General features: G+C 39.0%; 1 long non-coding RNA gene across 1 annotated transcript; it reads left to right on the forward strand.

Moving 5' to 3' along the window:
- The first annotated feature begins 12,877 nt into the window (after nucleotides 1–12,877).
- LOC130413632 (uncharacterized) lies at nucleotides 12,878–19,982 on the forward strand. Its single transcript, XR_008905518.1, has 3 exons — nucleotides 12,878–13,161; nucleotides 19,567–19,613; nucleotides 19,832–19,982. It is a non-coding gene; the product is annotated as an uncharacterized LOC130413632 (long non-coding RNA).
- The last annotated feature ends 5,125 nt before the right edge of the window (nucleotides 19,983–25,107 follow it).

A 25,107-nucleotide genomic window follows, 5' to 3' on the forward strand; every position in this document is an offset into this window, starting at 1 on the left:
ATGCAGTAGATGAGGTGACCTCGAAAAAGGTCATTTTTAGCGCAAATTAAGCTTATGACACAGTTCAAGACCCGTTAATTATTGATCGGCAATATGCTGTTTAATTTAGATTTTTGCATGTGATTTTAGAAATACATGCCATTCCCCATTCAAGTAGATTGGACTGTGGAGTGCTACGACGTAAATAGCTGCCCACAGGCATTGAAAAACAGCTACCATGTGGCACGACTTCCGTAAACGGAGTTTGGGTAATAATCAATACAAATTATAGCAACCTTATATTATTGGGATTGTTCACCCAAAACAACATTTTCTGTCAAAATCGATTTGCTTTCATGTGATTCGAAACCTGTATGTGACTCCTTCTTTAGTGGAACACCAAAGAAGCTATTTTGGACACGGCGCGATGCGACACTGCAAAAAAAGAAATAACACATCAGAACCCATTAATATGTAAAAAAAATTGTCCACACTGGAGGCAGCGGGATGCGACAAACCGTGTGTCGTGTCGGGTCCGGTATAGACACGGTGTTAGTGGTTTTGTGTCCATAGAATGGAAATCAATGAGCTAATGTTGTTTGGTTATCAACATTCTTCGAAATATCTTCTTTTGTTTTCTGCAGAAGAAAGTCATACAGGTTTGAATTGATATGAGGTTGAAGGAGTGACCTTTGCGTCATGCTTGATGTTGGAACAACAAGAACATTCAATATGAAATCACCTTTTGTGTACTCAATAAAAGAAAGTCATACAGGTTTGGAACAACCAAACAAACACCGACAGGATTACTTTCTCTTTCTTTTTTGGGTGTGCTATTCCTTTAATTTGAGGTTGCCAAGAGCGATAACAAATGACTCCCAGTCTCACAGTAGAATCTTTGTGTGAGAAATCAGTTTCTCACTGGCTGTACAGCACATAGAGTTACAGCAGCAAGTTCCTTAACAACCTGTTAAAGCGGTTTAAAGCGGTTTCATGACAGGACATGTTTAAGTGAGCAGTAATTTCTGAGATCAACTTTCCCTTTAGTCTCTCTCTCTCCCTCTCTCTTTAACTGCAATTAGAGATGAAAGTGCTTGATAATAGGCTGCCAGGATGTTGAAAGACAGCAGCAGCTGATTCCCAAGAGCAACACCTGTGTTTAGACAAAACATGTGATGTTGATTGACATTTACTCTCAAGCGTAATAGATGAGGAGAGATGCTTTGTTTGAGATTGTGTACCATTGTCTTGTCACAAAAAAAAACTAATATATTTTTGATTGAATTTGAACTTACGGTCTTCAAAAAATACTTCTCTGTTTCACAAAATATCAAAAGCCAAAATTCTCCTTCAAATTGTTAAAATAAGAAAGGAACGGTTCTTTTGGGCACAAAAATGGTTGTTGCTTCTATGGCAGTGATTGTTCTTTGAATTAGTATTCTGCAATGCAATAGCTTTAAACACAGAATTGAGCAAGGAAATCGTAAGGAAATGTCACTGCAAAAATATTTGTATGTTTATTTCTCTTCTTGTTTCACATCCTTTTTGACAGCGTCTTCTCTTCATGACCCAGCCACTCCCCATCCGTAGGAACACTGTTTCAAAATGTCTAGATCTGCACTGGTCAACAAAATGTGTATTCATCACACAAATGTTTATATTAAGAAATCGAGGTCATGAGGTACATGTCATAGTTGCCTAGAATCAGCTATTTAAAAAGGAGCAAAACACACAAAGTGTCTTGAAAGCATCGCCGCTGATTTATAGCAATATCAAAAGTCATTGTGAAAGAAATGAATTATTCTCATCTTCCCTGGATAGAATACATGTACTGAGACTGAAACATGTTTTGCTTTTATAACTATGAACAGACAACGTTTGTCTGGCACCATGCATTTGTCTTCATACTGCCAGCTTCTCAAAGAGTAATATTGTCATAATTCAGTTCCATTGGTGTCTGTCATAGGCACAAATTTTCCCGGAAAGCCCATATATGAAATATGAAGGAATGTGTGTTTTGCATAACAGTTTTTAGCCTCTGGCAATAAGATGTTTTAAATATTTGCTCACCTGCTTCAAAGCACTTGACGTTTTTTTATTGGGTCAAAACACTAATAAAACTAGAACGGTTTGCATGTTCTTTTTAGCAGGTGTTAAAACTTTCCCCAGTAGTGTCCCATTTTCAGAAAGACCTTAAGTGTAACTTTTCAATACGTCCCACGTATTTGGTTTATATCTAAAAACTCCTGTCCTCATAGAGAGATGTTTCAATGGTCTTGATTGCTTTTTAAGAGAGCGCTAGGGGACGTGCCAATCCAAAACGTCCGTGGCAGCTACAGCGTTCATATCACAACGGTAAACATCTCCACTGAACACAGACAACACTTTAGGGAGAATTCAAATGGGTCCTACGGTCAAAAGCAAATTTGAATCATCGGTCATCGTATCAGTCATGACTAGATCTTTATTACATGGGATTGTGTATCAGTGTCAAGGATGCACATGGATTTACAGTGAATTCAGTATTAATAATTTTATTCAGATATGCCTGAGACAACTTCTGTTTTTCGCTCTCACTTAAAGGACCATCTCTAGTATGTTGAGAAATCTTGTTTTCCAGTCAATGATTTAAAATTCTAGATGATTCTAGAGAAGCACAAGGATGTAAAAGAGGATATGAATTGCATAATCAGGTTTACTGGAAGTTTATGGGGGTGTGTGTTTTTGTTTTGTTCATGTGTGTGAAATACAGTTTGTGCAGGAGTTTGTCTGTACCTGCATTGTTTCATCGCATCATTTGCTGCATGCCTCGGATGCCTCAGTTTCTGTCATTTTTCAACACCATCTTAAGATTTTTTTTATAACTGTAATGTTTGTAAATAATGACTCAAATGTTTCTGTGTCAAATCGAATGAATGCATTGCTGACAGGAATTGGTCTGTCTGCGTGATCCTTTTAGCTTCTGCATGCACCATTATCTCTGTTTAGATCTTTTCTTGACACACAAATGTTGAATTGGAATTGTTATCTTGCACATGTACACAACGTTCACACATCAAAATGCATTTTTGTCACTTGATACACGTTCATCCACTTCTATCCACAGAATATCTGAAAAACAATGCACGCTAAAATGTGGCGAAAGTTTTAAAGGAGACGCAAATACACACTACTGCCCTCCACAGTTAGTCAGAGTTCTTGTGAAAGGAAGATCTAGTTAGCGGTATGACATGATTTATTACTTGTTTTTGACCGCAGGACCCATTCGAATATCCCCTAATGTAGTGTCTGTGGTCCTAACTGTTGTGATAAAGCAGCTGTGCCCACAGACGTGTTTGCAAGTTTTCTTGATTTTGGTTTCTTGGATTCACTCTCACTAATGCTCACCATGAAGACCACACTCAAACCCCTTCCTCGGGTCTTCTTAAATAAGCTAATCTTTTAAGGTATTAAAAAGTTTGTCGATGTCAGAAATCAAAGAGTTTAATTGAAAATGCCTTTTGAAGATAATTTGCTTTGAACTAAAATGTCTATCTACACTACGCTCTTCAAAATATAGGTGCTTCTTCACAGCACTGCCATAGAAGAACCAAGGTTCTTTAAAGAACCATCTCTTTCTTGCCTTTTTATAACCCAATGAACCTTTTTTAGCCACAAAGACACTTTTGTGAAACAGAAAGTTTCTTTAGACGTTAAAGGGTCTTTATGGAATCATTGAGACAAAAAAGGTTCTTCGATGGCATCATGAAGTACCTTATTTTCCAAAGTGATCATTTAAATTTGATGTATTTGTATAACATACTTTTTAATACACTCTTAAAAGTAAAGCTCCTTAAAAGGTTCTTCACAGCGATGCCATAGACTTTTTTCAAACGGGGGGTTGACACCCCTAGTGGTCCGTGGCGTTATTGCAGGGGGTTCGTAGAACCCTTAAAAAAAATGAAGGTTATTATCTTGCATTTAGGGTTTGAAATAACACCACCATATGCAGATATAAATCTACCGGGTCTACTATTCTGGTCAAATTAATTGCCAAATTGACTGGTTTCTCGTGTTCATAATTTATGTTCACTTACTTTGCACGGAAGGTTCATGTAAACCACATCGTATTTATACAGCCTGTTCTGCAGCTTCTGCGCTTTTCTGACTCAAACATACCTGGAGGCCTTCTCGTGTGTGAAAGTGTGCATGTGCAAACAGCAATCTTGGTTAGATCACTCGTCTGTTTCCGACACCTGACACCGGACCGATTGGCCAACCAGATCGGTTGTAAGGAATGCGTAAGGTAAGGTGCACGTCAGGGCAAGTTGGGTGACTCAAAGGAATGCCACACACTATATATATCAAATATTATATATCAAATATTATATACATACATTATAAAATGGTTACTTATAACAGTAACTGATCAGTATTGGTTGGTGTAAGTCCTTGTTGACCAGTTAATGTCAAAAGAATAAACTGCAGAAAAGTACATTTGTTTATTCTGTTGGAAATACTGTAATGGAATGTTTTGGAGACCTAATTGTAATTATTGTGTCATTTTAATGCAATTGAAAACCATTGTAGTTTTAAGCTAGGGTTACATTTGTTGACTTAACAAATAAAACATTTTTGACTTTACTAACTTTTTATTTTCCTCATTTAGTGGAAAATGTTGTTGTGCTGGGGAAAGAAAATGGGATGGGGCATGAGCGCAGGGGTTGGGGGTCCATAAGGCAGGTTTGAGATATGATGGGGTCCAGTTCTCAAAAAAGGTTGAGAACCACTGCGTTTTTTTTAGTTCCACAAAGAACCATTCAGTCAAAGGTTCTTTAAAGTACCATCCATTTGACTGATTTTCTCACCAACTCCTTCATAACATCACTATTTGACAGAGGTCTTGAACATACAATGGGGTATATGCACACGGACTGATGGTGTCCTCCAGCTAATATCTCTGCCAGCTCGGTTACATCCGGCGCCATAGGGAACAATGGCGATTCGCTTCAGGATGCACATACGATTGCGATCAACAACCTGAGTCTATTTATTCAAACGCTTCGCTATACGTCGACAACCAAAAAGAAGAAGCACTTCAGGCTATCCGTTTCATCAACAAGTATGAATAAAGTCAGTGAACTTTTGCATTTTGCATTTACTAGAGGCATGATCACAGAGGCACTTCACAATGCTCACCCGTATTGCTGTCGGTTGCTGAAATTTGAACGTTTTCTTACTAAACACGTCATTATCACTTGGTGAAAAATCCCCTTAACTGGGATAAAAAATCCCACTGATCTATAAGAAAGCTGTAGTCCTTGTCTATAAAACCCACGTTACATTCTGGTTCGTCCATTGTTTTAAAACTCATGGGGATTCGATGTGTTAATTCCAGGAGATTAAGTTTTGTACTGACGTAATGCATGAATGCATCCTATATGAACATCCTCTAACTCGCATGGAAACATCCACTCCTCTTGGTCATGCCTTCAAATGTTCTCCATGTTACTTGCCTCATGTTTTATTAAAAATGCTTGAAGAGTAAAAGACATGAAAGTCATAGCGTTAACATGTTACATGATCAAAAATGTGTGAACAGAAAGTAGAGCAAAGAACACAGTGTATACTCATTCAGATTCCAGTGGCTCAAATAGGGGTTTTGAACAACTTCTCTGTAACATCTAGGGCTCTCCCCTTTTCCTTCTCACTTTGACTAATGATTACAGTAAATAGATGACTGCCCACTTTGTGCTTCTAGGGGATGTCCCAAGTAACTGGAAACTAAATGAAGTGAAACTGACCACAATAGATAAAAAATAGACAAAAAAGTTGCATTAAAACGTATTGTTAAGTTTGTACAAGATGCAGACTATATTCTTAAGTACGAGTTTGGCTGAAAATCAGCATTGTGTTTATTATGCAATGTATAGCTCATCACATTTTTGGTTAATTTAGTTATTCCTGTACCATATTTTTAAACCCAAAAGCAAATATTGTTGCACAAACTTGTTATAAAGGCATAATAACAACCCATGGACCTTGTTATTAATGCAGTGGTTCTTAACCTTGTTGGAGGTACTGAACCCCACCAGTTTCACCGAACCCTTCTTAATTGGAAAAATAAAATGTGTTTTTTTTCAAATTCAAAACATAGGTATATATTTTACTGGTGCACAAAATGAACCGTGCATCACTGCGTTCAAAGAACAAAACCATTAAAACATGATTTTCAGACAAAAACATAACAATGAATATTTACTGCAAATCAGTGTGACTTCTGCTGTTGCCTTTCAGAGACCAGTTCAGAAATGCGCGGCTTCACCTTGGCAAGTGCCACTCTCATGTCATTTTCGCAAAAAAGTCTGATCCTTTTCTTCTTTTTTATGTCCAGCATCCTCGAAAAGGATTGCTCGCAAAGATATGTTGGAACAAACGGTATGAAAATCTCCAGAGCTTTCTTAGCAATAAAAGGGTGCTTTTCCATTTGTTGACACCAAAACGTTGAGAGCGTTGTTGTTCTGAAGAGTTGCTGTTGAACCTGGCTCTGCTGAATTTCAATGATTTCATCGAGGTATTCATCATTGACATCTGTTGTCTCAACACTATACGTGAACGGCTGTCTCACCCATGCTGGATATGACTCTCTTGTAGGGAAGTATCCGTCGAGAGACTTTGCAAGCTCATCTAAGTGCGTGGCAATTGCTTGCTTCAGTTCCGCGGGAACAGAAATGTCTCCGATTCCAGATACATCTTCGATCTTACTTACACAGTCGTCTAGCAGGGGAAAGTTTGCGAAGTTATCGTTCTCTGTTCGTTGTTTCCAGCCTTCAGCTTTTCTTCCGCTTCGATGATGTTGACTCCACCGCCCTGCATCTGTTGATTGAGATGATTGAGAGCTGCGAAGATATCAGCCATGTACGCTAAAATGAGAATGAACTCAGAATTTTTTAAGCAATCTGCATGACAATGTGGGTTCTCTTGTAAAAACAGGACTAATTCCACACGCACGGCAAAAACACGATTCAACACCTGTCCCCGGGATAACCACCGAACGTTAGAATGGTACAGAAGTACCTCGAATTCAGAGCCCATTTCTTTGCGATGCCTCAGAGCACTATTTCGCACTTAGTTCTCGCATTCCACTACAATTTTTAATACTTCTGCCAGTTTTGGAGGCAAGGTTTTTGTTGCCAACGCATGCCTGTGCAGAATACAATGCGTAACAATGATGTGTTGTGCATCGGCTATCACTAGCGCACCAAAACCAGACTTTCTTCCCAGCATGACGGGAGCTCCGTCCGAACAAACTGCAGAAACCCTATCCCACGAAAGATTGTTATCTTTGAAGAAGTCATCCACAAGTTTCTTCACATCGGCTGCCTTAGTTGTTGTTGTAAGAGGCTTACAAAATAAAAAATCTTCCTTTATCACGTCGTCTTTCACATAGCGCACGAATACAGCAAGCTGGCTTAGATTGAAAACGTCTGTGGTCTCGTCGAGTTGAAGGCTGAATTTTGCCAGGCTTAAGATCAGATCCGCAACTACTTGAGCCAAGATGTCTTTGCTCACGTCCTCTATTCTGTCGCTGATGATGTCATTTGAAAGAGGAATTTGGGATAACTTGACTTCAGCCGCTTTCCCAGCATGATATTCGCCATCTTCAACACAGCTGGTTTTATAAGTGTTTCACCAATGGTGTGTGGTTTGCCCTGCTTTGCGATCAGGTAAGCAACTTCCTACGATGCTGTGAGGGTCGGTTTGTTGATGGGTACAAAGCCGAGAACAGCAGAGTAGCCTTTTCATCGAATCTGACTCCACTGTTATGTTTCCTGTGTGAACGGTTGATGTACGGAGGCCATTTACGGGTGAGTCATGCAGGTTAGACCTGTTTCAGGATATGAGATTAACTGTTAGTTAGTACGTGGTTTGCCACGGTACACAGACTTCTGTAAATGCACAGGTTAGTGGACTTGAGAAACTGAACGTGCGTCACATGTGACTGAGAGATTCGACAAAGCCAACAACAAAAGCAACTGTTTTTCATTAGCATTCAACAGCAATTCTTTTGTGTGTACATGTTATTTCTTTGGCTTTAATGTGTATTTATCTACAGATTTATGAATACTTAATCTGGATCCATATCATTCAAGGTGTCTTTTATCAGCCATTCTGCATCATCAGATGTGAAGAGATGATGTATTTGTACCCCATGAAATCAAAATGACGGATTTTACTAAGTGTTTCAACTTAAAAACCTCTAAATCCCAGTTTACTTTTTGCAGACATATCCATGCAAAACTTTAGGCTATCGCTTCTGGAAAACAAAATATCACAAAAAATGCCAAAACAAAACCAAACACACTGATCAAAATTATTCATTGAACACCTAATGAGACGTTGCCTAAAGCAACATACAGCCTAAATCATTTCACCTCCATACTGAAGACAAAAGAAAGTCATTAATTCAGATGCAGTAGTCAAAGATCACTATTAAGGTTACAATTCTTAAAAACAGAACGAATGACTGCAGAAATCTAGCAACAGAGTGATTCATGGTAGAATGGCAACGCTTGTTGTACATCCCATGTTCAGGGTTATAACACCTGGGGCGGCTTCAAAACGCTCGATTTTTGCATTACATGAAACACCTGTCCTGTTACATGCTTGAGCGGATCCTGTTTAGAAACCACTTTCTCCTGTCAGCCTAATGTGACTGTGAGAAGAAGAAAAACGGTCAATCGCCCTCAAGGTCCTATTTGTTTGGAAACAGTTGGTAGAGAAAGTGAGTCAGACAACGAGGAGAACGAAAGCAAGATTCTTTGTCTTAGTACCCAGAGGAAGCTAAAATCTGCACTCGCAATCCATGTTGCCCTCACATGGACAGCTGTGACATGAAACAGGTGCTGGAATGACTAAGAGTTTATTCTTCTGACACCTCTCTCTCTCCCTCTCGCTCTCTTTCCTTCAAACTCTTTGTGATAGTTTAAGGATTAAAGAAAGTAGCCTTACTCAAATCTCGCCAAATGTTAGCACTCAAGCAAAGCTTACAAGCTTGCTGAACCCAGCAAACAGTCCTTAGAGAACTGAGTCAGGTAGATGAAATGCACCATGACAGCCTTGAAAATGTGGACCTGAAGTTTGAGATGATTGTACGTTTAAGACCACACTGTAAATATAATCACTCATTACATGCGCTGGAGTACTTGATTCTCATTGGCCGGTTGAAATCGACATTTTAGGGTTTGTTATTTCCAGAAAACAAAACTTATAACACATGGTCATTTGGGTACCGCTGGTTATCTCAAAGGCAATAGGAAGGTTTGTGTTTGTTTTAAAGGTGGCTCAGTCTGTGAAGACCCAGCTAGTCAATTTTTGTGATTTAGTATTTTCTATATAAAATCCACCTAAATAATGTACGTTTCTGTACAAATATAACCTTGATATCTTTAATATTTACTGAGTAAGAACATGTCAAAGATTGAAATCATAGTCATATTAAAGAGACAGTCCACCCAAAAATTAAAATACCTGTATAAAACCTTCATACATTTCTTTGTTCTGATTTACACAAAGAAAGATATTTGGAAAAATGTTATCAACTGACATTTCTGGGACATCATTGACTACTATGGTAGGAAAAATAAAAATGGTAGTCAAAGGTGCCCCAGAACTGTCAGCTATATACTTTGTGTTCATCATTTGGGGTTGAATATCCCTTTAATAGTGGAAATCATTGGAAACGTAAGCCTGGTTTTCACAGAATAGGTCACAAATGATTTCAAAGCAATATTTCTTGTCCAAAAATGTACGGATGTGGTAAAGTCTCTTTCTTCTGGAGAAACCATGAAATATCCTGCTCTATTCTTTACAATGCCAAACACTTGGTCATTGTGACCAAGTGTTCACTTGGGTCAGATTTTAGACCCTGACAGCAAATGGTCTCTGTATGCACTTTATGTCGATTGATCACTCTGAATTTACCTAAAATATAATAAAGAGAAGCAGAAATAACAATGCATTGTGTTTAAGGAAGGAAACACTGGTCTTATTGTATGGCAGAATGCTCAAAATCATTTTATGAGGCTGTTAGATATTCTCCTGCTTGCTTCCCTGTGTTGTTTACCGCAGGCCCTGAGGCGGTGCGTTTGAAGACTGTGTCGAGGTCAATGTTCTTGTGTTTGTGAGGTTGACCTGCTTTAATGTATAACTATATCACCAATAGCAGTAGGCAGCGAGTTTACAATCCAACAGTGTCACAAACACGATCATGGACCGTGTGCGACCTAAAAGAGTCTAAACGCTCACAAAAACAATCCCATGATTCAGAGCAGGATCATGTGCTGTTTACTCAAGCTTTTCTCTATAACTTTAACAACCATGTTGATATGCAGCAGCCGGATATGCACTGCTTTGATCCTGCACACGATGAAGTGTTGCTTTTGGTTGACAACATGATTAAATTTAGTATAGGAAATGTTTTATGAAAAGCCCAACTGATAAAAGCGATCAGTTATGAAAACCACTTGTGGGATCAAAATGGCCAAAAACTCCAAAAACAGAAACTTCTCTAAAACAAATTGTGAGCACTTATTTTTGTTCTACATCGAAAACAATGATAAGTAAAAAAGAGAGGAAACTGAATAGGTTACACTTTATTGTCAGTTTAAGACATTAAACAGACTATATATCTTGTCAACTAACTCTCATTGTAAAGTATCTAAAATGGATTATCGAAATAAAGGGTAACCAAGCAATCATGCAAATTTGATCAACTTCCAGACTCTTCAACAGAAAGAGCATTTTCATTTTTTTTGCACAGCACACTTTTTTGTACTGATAAACAGTGTAGGAAATAGGACTTTACGAATCATTCTCATACCACGTCGGTGTGGTCTCGGATTCAACTCTCAGAAACATATGGGGATTTTTGACATTCTATTTTCTTTTCAGTGTTGAAACAGTGTCTGTATACTCATCACCTGATCATGACCCATAGAAAGGAAAGAGTATCTCATTTCAGTTGTTCAATTGTTTCTTTTGGCAGACTTTAAACCGATCAAATTAAAGGATATAAATGATTTGTCTGTGCTACATCCTGATGTTTAATTTTGGTGAGTTAGGCACTTACATATCTTCCCTTTTAAAACCCATGTGCTGAACTGAAAGCCTCAAATACATGGTTCCTCATAAGCAAGTTATCCGTTGAAGAAATGTTCATTCATAAATCTCTTTTTTAGCAGACTACAGTTCTTCAAATCCCACACTAAAAAACGAAACATTCAACTGACGGTGCTACTCGATTAGAAATAAAACCTTGTCATAAACACATTTATAGACAGACACTAAGCATAATAGATATCACCATTTGTTCTTTCTATGATAAAAGTTAAATATACATTGTTTTCAGCATTTCAGATTTCTCAAGAAGCGATGGAGGAATTGAAAGTAGCTCAAACATAATTATCTGTTGTTTGTTAACTTCAAATAGTAACTCTTAATGTCTAGCAAGTTATGTAAAAAGGTTTAATAGCATGCAGAAGCTATATATGGTCATGTTAAAATCATTCAGACACACTTGTATTCTGAATGGACGTGGTTGCTACAATTTACGTCTCCTGAGGTGCAATAGTATCGGTTTGGCTTTGAGTCATTAAACCAAGCTGTTGAGGCCACTGGTTACCCTATATATTCATGCGAAAAGAGATTTGAAACTATACAACACATGAGCCAATAGGAGTGAATGACAGAAGACAGGAAGTACAAAACGGTTGTCGTTATTTCTCTCAAGGTTATGTTAAGAAAGTAGCTGCGGCAGAATAAATGTAAAGTATATACAGTACTAATAATAAGTTTGTGGTGTTGTATTTCCTCTGAGTTGTGAGTGTGAGCAGCTCTTAACTAGTTGTCAATGGTGCGATATAAATAGCGCTGGCCCATTAAGCCTCAATACATCTTTATCAGCTAATCGTCAATTACTTGCAGGACAGAATATCACTCATTTAATCTTGTTATGTCACAGACTAATGCCTGCTACATAAAGCTAAGCTTTGTCTGTGCTTAGATTGACAGACTGATTCAAGTTCTTCTCTATACTGTATGTGCGTCGCAAGCCGGTTCTTCACCGGCAAATAAAACATACATCTGACTCAAGTTCATGATGTCATTATCTTTCTCCTCAAAAACGACTTTCCAACTTTGACGGTTCATATTGACCTACAGCTGTCAAAAACAGGTGAGAAGTTCTCTTCTGGAAGCTTCTGACATACAGTAGTTGACCTCACTGACCGTGCCGTGAACTGATTGACCACCGGCAGCTGTTAAAAAGAGTTTTGGTGGAGCAGGCCAACAGCCCGCTTGGCGAAGAGCGTTCCAAGATTCTCCACTCCCTTCTCCATGCCAGCTGAACAGGCAGATACCTGCTCCTCCCGTTCCTACACATCCACCCGTATGTGAGAGCTAATCCTGGAATTACGCACGGTTTCCTCTCTGTGCTCCTTCATTCACCTTTTTCTTTGCATCCTTCTTAATATTTTCCGCTGAAACGCTTCACTTGGATTGCACAGATGAATAATAACACTGGGGTTGTAAGACATCCGGCTGTATCACTTACACTTTTATTCTCACTGATGTTGTATTCAGAAAAGCTGCATAAGTAATCGTAATTCAAAATGCAAGAATAATCATCATTAGTTTCACAGCAAACAGATTCGAAACAACGTAAAGCCAAACATTGTTTTCATTTTTGAACTAGAACTGTTTGGATTCGTTTTGATCCTTCTGTAACAAATTAAGGGACAAGTGCTTGAAATTTAGTGCTATCTAGCGGTGAGGTTGCAAATTGCAACCAACGGTCCCACCCCTCCCATTCGAAGCAGTACAGCGGCTGACAAAGCACTAAGAAACGCATTCCGAAAAGGTGAATTCCATGTAAGGGGACCCGCAGTGTATGTAGATAGAAGTAGCTCATTCTAAGGAGATAAAAACATAACGCTTCATAATCCTCCAAAAAACTACACATTGGACCTTTAATTCTTTATGAAATTCTATAACATGATACTTATTGAAAGTTGGATACTATTTCAACTGGATTACTGTACAGTTTTACTTGAAAACCAGAGAGTATTTCTGATTTCCCAACAAAAACAACAAGAAGCGAGAAAGGCATAACTGTGGGAAGAGAAGCAAACAACAGATGAAACGGTAGGTAACTGTAAAATCTTCTCATTTCACCACTTTCACCATGTTAGGCGTGCTTGTTGTTCACAACTTTTGTCTTTGCATTTCTTTTGGCATGTGGGCTCTAACCAAAGAAAATGTCACACTTTCCAATGTTAAGAAACATCATTTGTAGGCTACCTTTTATTCTGCTCTTTTTCTGAAAAAAAAACATCGGCTGAAATTTGAACTTTAGAAACATGTAGTGGGCTCAATTCTGTTATTAAAAAGACTTAGGCGAGCTGACATTTTGAAAAATCTGTTGATATTTTACAGTGTTGGCGTTTTGATTTGAGGTCGAAGTTACATCCACACTTCACCAGCAGTGGAAAACCGCTGTCAGCATGTCACTATACATTTCTAATCGAGCGGGTGGGCAGATGGGAACTTTTGTGTGATTTTTTGCTCTTTGCACTTTTCTCCGGCTCTGCCGACGGTTTGTACCAGTTTGCGCATCACAGAAAGTGACTCTACTTTCCCGTTTATCAGATACCAAAAGAAACATGCCCATAAACAAATAAATTAGGACAATACCACATCTACACTACAAACACCGCAATGTGAACTCCTGCAAACAAGGAGTAGAAAATAATGACGAGCAAAAACTACAAGCCCAATATAAGATAAGACATGAAAAGACAGGTAAGTAAAACAACCCACATCCTGGTGTAGTGGTTTACATAGCTCGCTTACTTTCTCTTTTTTTCTCATTTTTCCCCGTCGCTCAGCCTTTCTCATTAGGACCGTAGGGTCGTGTGGTGCTTCTCATCACTAAAGTGAAGGGGAGGGGCTAACAAACGTGTCTGTTTACACAGATGGCATCGTTTATGTGCTATAATTGACAAGAATACAAGTGGGAGAGGGTAGGAAGAACAACACTCAGGTGGAGGGGTTATAAAAACACAAGTGTGTGCAAGTGTGAATGTTAGTTTAGGAACGAGAAAAGACAAATGACGAAATACAGTATCCTCTCAGAAACAGAACAAATAGCGCTCTACCATGTCAACATTGTACAAGCCTGAACATTGGATAGAAATAATTACATAAAAAAATCACATTTCTTAAAAAAAAAAAACGTGAGCTCGCCCATGAAAAATGTTGTGCCATGATGCTAAAAGTCAAACTAGGACTTTATCAAACTTATATTTATTTTTGTCTGTAAGTTAGCATAATATGTAATTTAGCGTATGTAAGTTAGCAAAAGCACATCACAAAATATAACGAAATTTCACTAAAACAAAAAATGTTAAGTTCACTGCCAACGTAGTGAAGAAAACTATACAGAACTTCCTGTGGTTGTATTTCATCGTCACTAGAATGGATCTCAAAGTGAAGGAAGTCTGCATTACCTAAAAAAATGCTACTTCACACTATCAGCTTCCTCGTGCTAAACCTGTCTTCATTTCTCTCAGCGAGATAAACCCTTCGCACCTTTCATCTCATTATAGTAAACCCAACAGACTGACGCGGTACGGCGGTTAAAACTGCTCTCGTTCAAACCGTGGTGCCTCTGAGCAGCTCTGCCTGCAAATGCTGTGAATGTACTAACCGTGTGAGTTTCTAAGAACTTAGGGGCCCTATAGCTGTAAGATCAACCCTAGTGTCACCTAAAATAGAGCTGTGGTTTTGTGTCTACATTAGTGTCCTCGATAAAACACATTTTAAAAGACATCATCAACCACGCTTTCAGCTCAAGCACTGTTGCCTACGTCCCAAGCAGACGTAATCGGAGTCGTGATAAGATGTGATGATAGGGTTCACTGGAACGCTGCCAGAACATTGACTTCAGTCAATTGACACGTCAAACTCGATTTTTGCAAGATTCTCTGGAAAAAAAAGACAGGGCTGTCTCATGATACGGTTTCGCTTGTAGTGTTTAATCATCCGCAAGGTACAAATCCAGCATCTGAACAGGCCACTTCGAGGTTTTATTATGTTTGAAGCACTTACTATGAAAGTTGGTGCACATCAAGGTTTGCATAGACAATAGAGAAGATTTTGGCGAGTGTTTGACCCAACAGACAAGTCATTTACGTTTTGATGGCGGTCTGCTTAAAAATACAGCCTAAATCAGTTTCAAAAAGCTCACCGAAAGTATCACCAGATAATATTTGCCTACATACAGCATATCCCTGCTGAAAAGCCAAATAGAAAATTGTATGGATTTAATACTTGTATTAGAAACTATAATGTTGTCTACTTGTATGTGATGAATTCTATTCGTTTGGTGATATCTGACAGAAGGGAACCATTAAATCCTATAAGATAACTGGACAAAACTTCACAGCTAAGGACCAGCTTAAACCAGCAGAGACCAGCAAACTAGCATCAAAACATACCAAACCAGCATATGTAGTTTTTTTCAACAGGGATTGCATTCTTTTTCTATGTCCTTGCAACGCATTAAAGAATTCATAACATTTTCTGATAGAGCGTAAACTTGAAATTCATACTGGACAATAAATGAAGAATCTGCCATAGCAAGAACCACCAACAAGCTAAAGATCAGGTCTGTGTCGTGTAGCTAAAGCCCAGAAGGTGAATTAAAAACAGTATTTTCACCGACTTGTGAATAAATCGTCGCAGGTACGAGCGAGAGACTGTGCAGTACTTGCGAGTCTAACAGTGTGACGTTTGTCACTCACCAAACTTTGTGCCTTGCCAGTTTCAAGGCATAATGAAAAACCGTTCGAGTAATAGCAAATCTGTGACACTTGTGTGTCTGTGGGAAGATTTTTGAGTGTGTTGTCTTATGTCTTTTGTTGCTCGTGTCTGTTATTTTGGCTAAGCCAGACACCCATGTGGCTTACTTGGAGGTGAGGAAAAGAGAGAAAGTGTAAATGAGAGGGAGTTTGGCCGATAATGCGGGGAACGGAACATGCTGCATGTCCCTTTCCTCTCCCTGCTGTCATTTACATCATTACGCCTCCAAATTTGACTTTTTTTAAGTGAGAACTCGGATAATATTTGCAGAGAGGAGCTCCTAAGAGGCTGTCTGAGAAACCACCTGTGGTTTGACTCTTTACATGATATAAGCTTTGCGGGACTTACCCAGCCAGTTAAACTGGGCAGAAGCGATGATGAAAAGAAATCTTCATTTGCATGAAGAAAATTGAAGCTGATAAGTGCTATGGTCTCTCTTTTGTCAGCAACTAAGAGGCAGGAAATCAAAGTAGTCCTTGTGAGATCAGCTAACATGATCGAGAGGATACGTGCAAAGACTTAATCATTTAGGAAGTTGAAAGTTATAGAAACTAGCTGTTAAACTGAGATAAACAGAGATGTTATAGTATTATTATTAAGATTATTATTAAACATGGATATAAATGCCTTTGCATTACATTACGAAATAAACCAAAGTGACATTTAATTAAAACGAAGAACATTTAACAACCACCATTTCAAACAAAAGATTTAAGAAAAAGATGTTTTGACAACTTTCTGGTTGTAAAAGATTGGAAAGTGTCCATAGTAACTGTGATGAACTACACCTGTGGTTACTTTTTGCTAAGACACCTGTGTGAACTCCAGGGAAACATCACACATTCTATTAAAATGGCATTGGAACCAGCTGGTTAAAAGTCATTGCAAAAACAGCACGAAAATTAAAGTTATTATTTGTTTGAAGAAGCCATTTTGTTTGATATTTGGTGATCTACAGTATAACATTCAATACACAGTGTTCAGTAAAGCACTTTATAGGTTTGGAAAGTCACATAGGTTTGGTACGATATAAGAGTCAGTAAATAATGAAAGAAAATGTTCATTCTGGGGTGAACTGTCCCTTTAAATGTGCTGAAGTTGATTCCACTTAATAGTCACGGCATTCATGACAAAGCATTTTAATGCAATTCTCTTTTATGTTCATCACTAAACACTTCCAACCCTGTGAAAGCGCATAAACACAGGGATCTTAAAAGCCAGAGGTATGCGTCTATGTGTGTTGGGCTGTCTGCCCGTGTGCTGTTCTGTGGTGCTGTGGAATACCTGTGGGTTCAGACTCGCATAGCTCTGAGGCTCTGTGACGTCAGCTCCTCTACCACCCATTCTTTCCCCACCGAACACTAAAAGCCCCAGATCGTAAAAAAGCCTTAAATTGGTCGCAACTGTTGGCACTCTGTCTCTCTCTCTCTTTGAATTTTTGTTTGACTTGACAGTCCATGAAAAATTCACACAAATGGCATTGTTAGCCAGAACCACATGAGCTCCCACACACACAGCTTAAAGGGCAATGGGTGCATTTGTTTCATTTAACGTAATGAAGAAAAAAAACAGGGGGCATCAATGAATAGTGTAATTACAAACATTGTGCATATATTTATAGTAAGTGGTTAGGCATATCCCACATCATTTCTGTGGGTGGATTTTTCTGTTTCTGATGGGCCCTGTATGCCTAATATTAAAATAACTATGTTTACCAGGCTTTTCGTGTCTCATATCGTTGCTGTCACACTCAAACCTCGTATCTCCAAAACTGGCATTTGACAAATAAAAAAGAAAGAATGACAAAATAGCTTTTTTCAATAAATAAACCATGTGTTAGCAAAGTTAGCACACTGTTTTCAATACGTTTTATTAAAGCACCAATGTGGGTATTTTAGCAATATCTAGTGGTGAGGTTGTGAATTACAACCAACTGCTCACTTCAACCCCCTCCTCTCGCTTTGGAAGCACTTTGGCGGGTGACACAAAAATAAGTTGTCGCCAAAGAGTTCTTCTTTGCCGAAGAAAGGAATTGTAAATCTAACAAAACGAAAAAAAAAACGTGCAATCAGAAGTTTCTTTTCACAGTTATTGAAATAAATGTGTCATCGAGGGTGTTGAACCATGAGCAGATTGAAAGCTTGCATCTTTGTCTCTATTAGTTACAAATGTAACTCTTTGTTTATTTGTTTTCATGAGTTAGTGATTATAAAGGTTGTGGCTCACGATCACGAGCCGCTACGAGGGCTGAATGAGTAACTCTTTCTACTCTGACAGAGCAGCTCTGTGAAGACGGGCAGAAGGGAAAATTTGGTAACGAGGGGGTCTTCCACCATTAGCAGACAAGAGACATCTGTCGGCTTTATGGTACTGATAGAAACATCCAAACTCCACATAAATCCAACTGTAATTTTTAATTATGACCCTCACGGGAAACGTCCATCATTACATGAAAATACAATGCGACCCATTGAGTGACCCTACAATAAATCTTTTTAAAACCAAAACGTATCTATGTTGAGCGAAAATGTCGCTCTGTTTTCACATCTTAAATTTGAAGCATTCTTTTAGAAATAAGTGTAAAATAACTGATAATATATACGTAGAGTAATATACAGTGATACTTAATGGAAAAATAGCCACACAAATTCTGCTATCGTTTACTTGTTAAATGCATGTAAAAATAGATGCAAAATATTTTTGAAACGGAAAGATGAAAAAAATGCATGAAAATTATTTATTTAAAAATGTAAAAATAAACAGAATAGAGGAAAACAGGCTTTATATTGAGTGGCGGATGTATCTCACTGCACTGCACTTATTGTTCATTGTATTAAACAGGAAATCAAACAGCTGATGGACTTTCTTTACTCTAGGCTGATGTCAGCTTTACTCTAGTTTAGAGCCACCCTCACACACCACACACAGCCCATTTCATTAAAGAAACAGTAGCCTAACAATGACATCATTGTAAAAGCTCCTGGGATGAGAGTGCACTCACACACTCAGACACACACATTCAAACACACACTTACACACAAACGCTTCCGGCTTGTAGGGCATCCTGCCCTGACTTTGCTGTAAATCTGCTGTGTGTCTTAGCAGGAAGTTTCTCTATTCGTTGACAGACACACACAGCTGCAGCCACACACACACACACATTCACACGCCACGATTTCAAACAGTCATGAATTTCTTAAGAAGGCATCCAGCATGATAAGACAACGTTTCAGTGGTTTTGCTTTTGATAAAACTAACAAATTGAATTCTTGGGTTGTGACTGTAGTACATGATTCTTGCAGATCACTGTTGGATTCAAAGTTCACATTTACGACACTGTTAACATGGTCAAAACATGGGATTCTGATTATCTCGGTCCATATAGTCTTGTCTATTATTCTCCTGATGTGTCTGGGTTTAAATCTTGAGCACCCCACTGCATTTGAGATTTAGACATATAATTGCGTTGCACACAATTGAATATTGTCTGGAAAATCCCTGATTTTCAAAATCTGCTTTCTGGCCTTTATAGCCATTTTTTCTTTTTGTTACGGTTAATGGTTTCTTAAAGAAAAACAAAAAAAAATGTCTGCACATTTTCTATTTAATATGATGCTATATTAAATTACTTTAGATTTACATTAAATTGTATAACTTTTTATTCAAATTTAACATTCATCTCTACAGACTTCATTCTGCTGGTGACATCGTAAAAAAAGAATCAACCACATACAGTAAGTGATATAAGCATGGTTATGTAACACACTTTACTTATTGCTTTATAACAATTTTATAGAAATCGCTTATTTCTTTAATAAACTTTTCGTGTCAGGGATCGACTGCATATGTTTGCATTTGTGTATTTTTGCGTGTGTGCATTAAAGAGAAAGTTCTGTGACGAAGCATTATGTGTTTAAATAATCCGTGCTTACTTTGGGAAATCATCCTGCAGTTTTGAAGAGAAGAATGAGCGTGCGTGAGCTCCATGTGCCCTCCGCTCTTGGCATGCTGTTTTCCTGGAACTCCTAAACTCGAGAAGGAGCCCTCAGGAGCCGGGCCTTCGGGTCTAGCGGTTCCCCGAGGTTAATATTCAACAAGTCCACACATCGGCAGGATGGAAAGAGGCGGGAGAGAAGTGCACAGAGAGAGATGTGGCACATTCCGTGGATTCCACATAAGCGTTTCCAGGGGCCAGAGTTATGAATGGTGCTACTGAGAATGGTTAGCTAATGCATTCATGCGTATGCACACTCTTGAATAGTTGTATCGTAGTTATATCACGGCAGGTAAACCACAGAATCTGGCCTTGGGTCTGTGCAGAAACTACTTTGGAAATGCCACAACATAGATGGGCTTGTTACGACAGAATCAATTTCTCCAGAATCAAGTCATCAGATTGTTCTTTGGCCACTTTTTACGCTCGGATCAAAATCTTGTTTATCTGTTGTACAGACTTCACATTCTGAAGGACGTCCCCTCATTGCACATACAGAAGATTCCATGAAATTTCTAACTGCTCTAACGGGCCTTTGGAGCACAGCCACCAATGACGGCAGATATTAGGTAACGGAGACTCGATATGTGTGAGTCAAATCAGCTGTGTGGAGAACCTCCTTGACCTGTGCTCTCCTTTGTTTGAGCTCTTTTTGATGTTGATGTTGTTTACCCATAACTTCAGTGTGACAGTGACCCTCAGTGGACAGCTCAGATCTTGGCTGGATTGTACAGAAGTTCAATGGCAACTTTCTGATCACCTTAAAGTGAGGGAATAAAACTCTGAGATTAAAGGGAGGTTATATGCTTGTGTAGAATTCAGTCATTTCATCATAAACAAACACAAAAGAAGATATTCGGAAGAATGTCAGTAACCAAACAGATTTACTGCCATAGTAGGAAAAATAAATACTATGGGAGTCAATGGTGGGTAAGATCTGTTTAGTTCCTGACATTTTTCCAAATATCGTCCTTTTACTATTCATTTAAATACTTTTTTTATAAAAAAACAACCTGATCTCAAGGTACTTGGTTACTATTTTATGAGGCGGCTAATTCATGTGAATCCATTGTATTCATTCATTGTAAATCGTACAAAAACACATGATTATTATTAACACTAAATATTGAACGTCACTAAGCAAATCGCACTAAAACGTATAAGATCATACGTATTAGCCACCTTGTAAAATAGTCACAAATAAAATAGGTACGAATTCTGGTGAGACTGTGATATACAAATCAAAGTAAGATTGGGATTTTCAAAATACTCAGAACAGTAAAGGTTTGCTTAAGATTTGAAGACACTGGTCTCCAAATTTGTAAATTAAATACGCTTGAAATGAATTTGTCTAACAGATGGAATAGCTCTGACCCATAACTGTTCGTCATCAGATGAACTGAACAGGAAAATTGCATTCGCCTTTAGACTCCACTGCGTTGAACTTGGCGCATGCACTAGCAGGCATCGAGTGTGAAATCTACCAAACAATGCACAATATGTTTATTTATTCACAATATATGTCTGCCATCTGTGAACGCAAAGCCCCGGTGGCAAGATATACAATGACAGATGCTGTTACATATATGAGGACATGATGAAACCCACGCAATGCATAGAGACAGACCCAACTTAAGCAGATTCATGACTGTGGACATCTGGGTTTTGGGAAATTTGAGTTGCCTTTCGCACAGCTCAATTAGGCGGTAAAGGAGGAGCCCAACACAAAGGGTACATGATCCATGGAAAAGCTTCTCTGTGTCTTTCCAAGAAGATTTAGCAGAGCGAGTTCTCGTACTGACTATAGTGCGGCAGCTGAGGTGTCTGGCCCAAATTAACGGAGAGCTACATACAAGTAAATCCAAAATCAACCCAATTGAGACTACAAAAAAAGATTTTTAGAGGAATGATATTAACAGTATATCCATTTTTAAGTAATACCATTCTATTAAATAAATAAACAATGGGAACAGGAATAACAGGATCTTAATCTGAATAGATTCATTTCTCCTTGATTTGTGCTTCTGTATTTTTCAGATCCATTGCACCATCGAGCATCTGAACATGACAATAGGCCTCACAGACAGTGTGAACGCCATTCAAGATGCCCGGTCTTTGCAGCCTGTCGAGATGTGAGCCATCTGTCATTCACCCTTCCTCAACAAATGGCATTGCCCGCTTCACGTGCGACTTTGAGCCCATATGGCACATTCTGTCTTCTAGGAACAAGACTTGGAAAATGGAAGCTAATGCACGAAAACTGAAAGAAGGTACAGCATGGTTAAATTAACAACTTATTAAATTAAGTTACAGTATATTAAGTTATCTTTTAATAGGATTTAGGCTCGAAACATCACTTTACATTTGTTCTGGAAGATTTATTTAGAAAAATGTGCTTGAGCGCTGTGTTGATACTGAGAGGATTCAGTGAAGACGTACGGGGGTCATGGCCAGGTGAAATTTTACCGCCCGGCGCAATGACATCACAGTAACTCCATAATCCTCTTACATGGGCACTGAAGTCATGAGACTGCACCTGTCACCTTCTGCTGTGGATTGACTGACAGCAGGGGTTATTCTAAAGATAATAGGCATTTGTCAACCCGGTTCAGATTTATTTTGAGGGTCTCTGTACTGATTGTTTTCAATAATCATAATGAAAAGAAGAATCAGAATCCCAAGGAACTTTATTGCCAAGTATGTTTCAAGACACAAGGTTGTATTGTGGTTTGTAAGGTACACATTGTATTTCTTACGATGCACAGTTTCCAGTGTGCAATGTGATGGACAGTGAGTAGTAAGAGCTTTTAAATGTTCAGGCTGAGTATAGCCTGCAAGAAAAACTATTCTTGTGTCTTTCTGTTCTGGTGGTCAGTGCGCTGTAGCGCCGTCTAGATGGCAACAGTTCGAAGAGGGGTGAGTGGGGTCCAAAATTATTTTCTTAGCCTTTTTTCTCTTTCTGGAGGTGTAAAGATCTTGGAGGTTGGGGCACCAGTAACCCTCTCAGAAGTCCTTAGTGTTCGTTGTAGTCTCTTAATGTCGGATTTAGTACCTGATTCAAACCAGACATTTATGGATGAGCATAGGACAGACTTGATGATGGCCGAGTAGAACTGTGTGATTAGCTCCAGTGGCATGTTGAATTTCCTCAGCTGGCGAAGGATGTACAACCTCTGCTGGGCTTTTTAGCGATGGATTTTATGTGAGTGTCCCCCTTCAGGTCCTGAGAGATGGATGTGCCCGGGAACCTGAAGTCCTGAAGTCCCCGATCATCTCCACTGTTTTGAGCGTGTTGAGCTCCAGGTTGTTGTGATTGCACAAGACAGCCACTTCTGCAACTTCCTGTCTGTTAGCAGACTCTTCTCCATTGTGGATGAGGCTGATGATGGTAGTGTCTTCTGCAAATTTCCGGAGCTTGAGAGGAGTCTTCTGCAGTGCAATCGTTTGTATACAGGGAGAAGAGCAGTGGGGAGAGCACGCAACCCTGAGGGGCACCAGTGCTGATACTACGTCTGTCAATGTATTGTAGAACATAATGCAGCTCCATGTTGACTGCATCATAAACAGACCTGTTTGCTCTGTAGGCAAACTGAAGAGGATCCAGCAAGAGTCCAGTGATGTCCTTCAGGTAGGCCAGAACCAGACTCTCAAATGACTTCCTAACCACAGGCGGGAGAGCGACAGTCCAGTGACTTGGGATTTTTTGGGGACCGGAACAGTAGTGGAGCGTTTGAAGCATTGGGTAACTTTGCACAGCTCCAGAGATCTGTTGAAGATCTCTGTGAAGATGATCGCCAGTTGGTTAGCGCAGACTTTTAAACAGGTAGGTGAAACACCGTCTGGGCCTGGAGCTTTCTATGTCTTCTGCTTCTTGAACATCTGCTTCTTCTGACCTCTACACATACCTTAAGTGAAGGTAGAATGGTGGGGGAAGAAGTAGGGGGGGTTGCGTGAATGTGTGAAGTGCAGATCAGAGCGGGTGTGGAGTGCGAGTCTGGTTATTTCAAATCGGCAGTAAAACACATTCAGACCGTCAGCCAGTTGTTGATTCTCCACAGACTGTGGGGGTGGTGTCCTGTAATTGGTGGTGTTCTAGAGACCAGTCCATGCTGACGCCGGGTCATTAGCCGAAAAAAGTTTTTTCAGATTTTCAGAGTTGTCATTTTTAGCTACTCTGATCTCCTTTGTTAGTCTGTTCCTGGCCTGGTTGTACAATATTTTACCCACACTTTTAAAAATATCCTCTTTGGTGTGACGAAGCTTTTTGAGTTTCCCAGTAAACCATGATTTATCATTATTAAATGACAAGAATATCCTGGTAGGAATGCGCAATCCTCACAGAAACTGATTTATGAAGTCACAGTCCCTGTGAGCTCATCCAGATCTGTGGCTGTAGCTTCAAAGAAACTCCAATCAGTGCAAACGAAACAGGCTTGTAAATCCTGCTCTGCTTCATAAGTCCATCTTTTTACAGTCTTGGTTACAGGTTTCAGTTTCTGCCTGTAGGTCGGTATGAGATGAACTAGACAGTGATCAGTGACGCCCAAAACTTCTTGGGTGACAGAGTGATATGCATCCTTAATAGTAGTGTAACAAGGATCCAATATATTCCTGTCTCTGGTGGGATATGTAATGAGCTGTTTGTATTTTGTCAGTTCACGGGAGAGATTTGCTTTGTTAAATCACCAAGTCTGTTCTAATGCAGTGTTTATTATAAATGATTTATTTGTGCAGGTCATTATTTTTTACTGTTTATGTGCACTCATATTGTCTCTTCAAAACATTAACCTCCCTCGCTACATTAAATCTCTTCTCTGCTTGACGTATCTCACTATATTGACCGACCAATGGCCAGGCTTTCAACTTCCACTTCCCAAACGAAGAAAACAAGTCGTACAGTTTTCCAAAAGCCGTTTCACTCAGATGTCCACCTTTACACGATACAACAGTAATATATGCAAACGTACTTAGTAAAAGTAAAAAAAATGTATGCAACATCCTTCATTTTTATTACAATTTTCATGCTGTCAGTCTTTCACATTGCTGTCGGATGACTTTATGTCACTCCTGAGGTTTGGTTTTGTTGAAATTCAACAGACGCTGGACTGGACACAATACATCTAAATGCTGAAGAAATGAATGGTCTCTCAAATTTTTCCACGGCTGTACATCACAATACAAAAAACATAATCGCAACGTCCGTTTCATGCCAAATATAACCCTGAATAAAGAGA

Source organism: Triplophysa dalaica, chromosome 23, assembly GCF_015846415.1.
Source record: "Triplophysa dalaica isolate WHDGS20190420 chromosome 23, ASM1584641v1, whole genome shotgun sequence".
Classification (NCBI taxonomy): Eukaryota; Metazoa; Chordata; class Actinopteri; order Cypriniformes; family Nemacheilidae; genus Triplophysa; species Triplophysa dalaica.